This window comes from Dermacentor silvarum, chromosome 6, assembly GCF_013339745.2.
Source record: "Dermacentor silvarum isolate Dsil-2018 chromosome 6, BIME_Dsil_1.4, whole genome shotgun sequence".
NCBI lineage: Eukaryota > Metazoa > Arthropoda > Arachnida > Ixodida > Ixodidae > Dermacentor > Dermacentor silvarum.
Genome location: NC_051159.1, coordinates 77,961,418 through 77,966,508, shown reverse-complemented (window position 1 = coordinate 77,966,508; position 5,091 = coordinate 77,961,418). Strand labels below are relative to the sequence as shown.

General features: G+C 45.1%; 1 long non-coding RNA gene across 1 annotated transcript; it reads right to left on the bottom strand.

Moving 5' to 3' along the window:
• Positions 1-258: 258 nt before the first annotated feature.
• Positions 259-4,091, bottom strand: LOC119455627 (uncharacterized). The gene is made up of 3 exons (XR_005192996.2): positions 4,031-4,091; positions 1,279-1,344; positions 259-422 (listed from the first exon to the last, which is right to left on the bottom strand). It is a non-coding gene; the product is annotated as an uncharacterized LOC119455627 (long non-coding RNA).
• Positions 4,092-5,091: the final 1,000 nt, after the last annotated feature.

Sequence of the window (5,091 nt, the reverse complement as noted above, 5' to 3'; positions counted from 1 at the left end):
CGCCCATGTTATCGCCAGGTTCGGCCAGCTGTGAACGGTGGAGGATACAGAGAAATAGAAGCGAGAATAAGACATCCGTACAAAATGCCGGTTCCTTATTCACCTAGTGGTATACGCCATGAGCGGAAAGGATGTCTGATATTTCCAAATCCGGAAAGCCCCAGGAAAACAAAGATACCCTTGTGGTACATAACGGGGAAGACTTTATTAGACAGGTCTTCGCTCTTACAAGCACATGTTGATGTCTTCCCTCTTCTTTTAATTTTCGTTGTTATACTTGTTATTGTGTGTGCGGAATCTTCAACGTACGTATTCCAAGTCGCATGGCTCAGGGCAGACCTCGTTGCGAAGGGCTTCGGCGTTTGTGCAGGTTTCGTCAGTGTCGTAAATCTTGAAGACCGTATAGCCATCCGTATCAGCCACTGCGCACCAACCAGAGAAAAATGTCACGGTAAATACACAGCTGATGTTGATGCTCAGTATTAATGTTGATGCTCAATTCTAACTTCAAAAGATGCACACCTGCATAGATAGGGTACATACGCGTTATAAGTTAATTTTTAATTTCTCTACGCAGCCACGAAAGCGCAAAGCTAGATGAGCAATCCGTCATGGTAGTCCAGTGGCTATGACGTTGCACTGCTGACCTCGAGGTCGTGGGTTCGAAGCCGCGAAATACAATAACACTCGCGCAATTAGATTTAAGCGCACGTTAAAGAACCCCCGGTGATCAGAATTATTCCGTAATCCCTCACTGCGGCTTCCCTAACCAAATCATAGTTCTGGCACATAAAACCCCATAATTTCACTTCAATTGACCAAATGCTAATATATGCCTCCTCTCAAAATAAATGCAAATAAACATATAGGGTGTACTCCTTTTAGCTGCACCGAATTTTCAAAAATTGCCTGAGCTGGATAACACAATTCTAACGCTTCATCTAAATTACTCAATGAGGCTGTCAATATTTCTTTTTACGAGAAATCAAAATGCTTGATTGAACAATTAGCATAATTATACCATTTAACTTTATAATTACCTATTTTACGGCACATATATTTCAATCCCCGAATTGTTGCGAGTGCGTTTGCAAAGCATATCCACTTGGAATAAATTCTGAGGAATCCTGACCATTGCGTGGCATGGTCTGCAGGTCACTAGCGATGAAATTTCGTGCTCCAAAACTGTCGCATTCGACGTGAAACCACTACTTCCGGCATTGAGGTAATAGTGCTACTGAGTGAACCGAGATAACGCAGTGTTTTCGTGCGACTGACCTTCCTCGAAGTAGTAGGCTTCGCCCTGGTATGGATGCTCGAGTTGGTAAAGACGCGCCTGTTTACCTAGAATATAGGAAAAAATAATGTGTCGTTGAAAAGGGACATTTTCAAAAAGTGGTGTAATTTAAATTATCACGTGACCACAGTAAAAGGGACAGTGTAAGAAGGGTGAGGAGAATATGCAGGTGTCATGGGAAATAAATAATCGAATGTTGATGTATTGGCGGCCAGTCGCGCGGATATTTTGCGTGTTTTCGCGGGCTTCTTTCATGCTTGTAAACACACTTTTATGTAGCACGTATTGAGCGACACAAAGCAGCATCGGGAGTTTTTCATGTTGCTCTAACAATTTTCTCATTGACACTTTTCATCTAACTTTATTATTTTATAAGTTAATTAATTGATTAAGACAAACTACGTAGTTGGGCGGAATGCAAAAAATAATCTGAGTATCTCCAAGCGACGACAAACACCATTACCTTGGTACGTGACATTAGCATAATTGAACAGCGAAGCTGTTTAAGCTGGAGGTAGTCCGGTGGTGTACGCCCGAAATGTGGGCCGATCCTGGAAGTAGTGCAGGAAGGGTCCAAGCGTAATGGCACATAACCCTGTGAACTAGCGAAGCTGTTTCAGCTCGAGGACGGTCCCTCGAGTACACGCCGCAATACCTCCGCCTGGCGATGACGTCACCATGCGTCGCCTAGCAACCCTTCGCCCCAGCTGCACCGGCCGCGCCAAGCCTCAGCGCAGCTGCGTGAGCCGTGACGTCATCGCGCGCGCCGCATCGATCGCCTTAGCTTTGCCGAGCCATGACGTCACCACTCCGTGCAGAGTGGTTGCCACGACTGCGCAGAAGCGGAGCTAAGCCGGGACGTCACTGCGCCGACCCACAGGATATATAGCTCCGCGTTGCTGCCGCGGCGACACAAAATCCCCGCAGTCTCCGCGCCGAGCCCATCGCCGCGAAGATGGGACGGCCGAAGAAGAGCGTCACTCCCGAAGAAGAGGAAGCACGGCGTGAAAACAGCCGCGCCGCTTCTCGAGAGCGCGTGAGACGCCTTCGGTCTGATCCCGAGTATCACGCCGCCGGAGTCGCGGCGTAACATCGGCGATTCGCAGAACATTCGGAGTTACGAGCCCGCGAAACCGAACAAAAGCGTTTGATCGTCCAAATACTTTAATGACCGAGTGTTCGTTGCTCCTTAAGCTGTCGATGATTCCGGGGTGATCTTGAGCAAAATGTGGCCGAGTCTCGAAGCATAACCTCGCAAAAGCTAGGCCGAAGTGAGATAAAGCTAGGTGGGGTCACCAGCTTCGTTGTTTGCCCAGTCTTCGCACCATTAGTGTGAAGCTGCCCCTAATTTTTTAAAGCTTGACTCGAGTTATGTGGGACACCCCATATATATAACATACTGCATGTGTACATAACATAGTATAACATGCATTCTTCTACATAATAGCTTAGACAACCCATTGCAAGGAAATTCCCAGAACAGTGCGAACGAAACAGCGCTTCCACTTAGCTTACCAACCGCAGAATGACCATATAAATGAGACACTTTTATGAGCAAATCTTTTTTTAGTTCAATATGCACATATCTTTGGTTTATCGCATTGTTTGTTTTTTATCACATTGTATGACGGCGGCATAAATTGTGCAACATATGCTCTGTGAAGGGACAGCCCACAATGTCAGCCAGCTATGAAGCGCTAAGAAATGGAATCTTACGACTGCGCCTGAAACATGACTTCTTAGCTAGAACGGAGTCTTGCGCGTACGTGATAGTGCCATCGTATATAACTGAGGCCTTTAAACTGACGCTGCGGTTCAGCGATTCCCGCTTTCGAATGATTTTACGCCGATAGCGTTCTTTAGCTCTCCCCACCCTGCTTATGTATGTTCCTGTCTGGCCGTAAATGGGACCTTGCATTGAATAACGTGAAAGAGTTAGACCTTAAGGGTGACTGTGGTACGTGCTTGTGTATGTATATACATAAAGAAGTAACATTTCTGATGCTCGGTTTGCAATGAGCTACCCCCAGCGCAGGAACCCGATGCTGTATATATTAGCCACGGATGCATACCTCAAGAGGTGGCCTCAAACACCTTTATGAAATTCCCTCGTGCAAGCCAGCACTCTGAGATGCTTGGCGTGTTCAGAGCACAGCATAAGAACCATTGACTTATAGAAAGATTGAAGTGCGAGGCGCTGTGTATCACATACTGCTGCGCTGTGGGGCGTTCTTACATAAGGTCCCTAGATAACAAATAACCCTATTTCTACAAGTTCAAGCACGTCATGTCTTGTAATTTAACACATATTAAGGTTGAACGAAACTACCACTATCTCTACAAGGTCAACAATGCGACTGAGAAATGCGTTCGTCACTAAAATGTGGAGCGCGTCTTTCGTCGCAATGCGCCATTTTGCCTCCCTGACTCATGAAACTTTGCGCACATCAATTCCCTGTGCGTGGGAGCTGCATATTTTTCTTTTTCCTCTGGTATAAATACAACAATGCAACGGAAAGTAAACCTATGGTAATCTTTTCCGTATTGTTCACTGACCCATGTTCATTTGGCAGACATTTTCGCTCTACACAAAACGAATTAAATAAAAAACGACAACCTATGTGTACGCGCTCTGCCTGCCTTCCTCTTTTACATTAACCGCCATTCCAAGCAGCTGTTACGAATCGTCTACTATAGAGCGGTGCAGACGTTGCTTGCGATGGCCGAACGTACCGTCGCCTGATAGAATGGCATAGTCTTCTTGTGATTCGTACTTGGCAGAGGCGTCGAACCTGCAAAGGGTTGTAATTGTTATGATGTGAGCAAGGAGCTGCAAAACGACTAAATAGCACTACCTAGATATGATTAATGTTGCTGTAAATACTTACTTGCTTGTATTGCAGTGTTGACTGGGACAGTCTGTGTGTATTTTTTTATTTTCCCAGGGTATATGCTCTGACTTTTGTTCATCTTTAGAACACTGCGCAGACACTGTGAATATTGTTCCCGTTACAACATCTGAGTCAACCGGGAACATCGACGTCATTGTCGTACGGCTCGTACCTAACATCTAATCGACATTTTTCTTATGCAGTTATTATTAGTAACATTCACAAGTTACGTCCTATGTCATATTTAAAGGGTCCGCGATGTTTTTATGGTTCTGCGGTAAAGAGAGCAAGCACATGATCGCATTTCTCACAAAGTTGGCTAACAGGATGGTGCCCTGCGAATAATAGCGTATAGGACACATCTATTCGCACGCACAGAACGCAATATCCTCCGCCTTACCTCACTTTATTGAATTTAGTACTGTTTTGCGCTTCCATCTCTTACCTAAGCTAAAGAGGCTAGTGTCAATGAGGCCACAAACAACTCAGTCGCAGAGCTTGGGATCCACAGTGTAGTTATTCCGTTAGACTCTTTTTTTTTTCTTCAAAACTTCAAGTAGACGCTACCTGATTATGACAACCTATAGGCCAAGTTTCTTATGGAAAAATTGCAGGTCGAACCCCTTCGTTTTCAATCTTTTCCTGTAATTACGTCTACTTATATTCGAGTATATACTAGGATATAAATAGACGTAACTCGCCGCAATTATATGTAATTGCTGCAAGTTCGTGTTCGTGCCATACATTTCCTTGTCTAACCTTAGCTTCTATGACATTGCCGATACTTGATGTCCTCGACGCCAGACTACAAGTTTTCCCACTGAACATAGCAGTTTTAGTTTTGAGGGGAGGAGTGTGCTAGGGTTTGAGTCCCTAAGGCTACATTTGGCCTACAAGGCCACC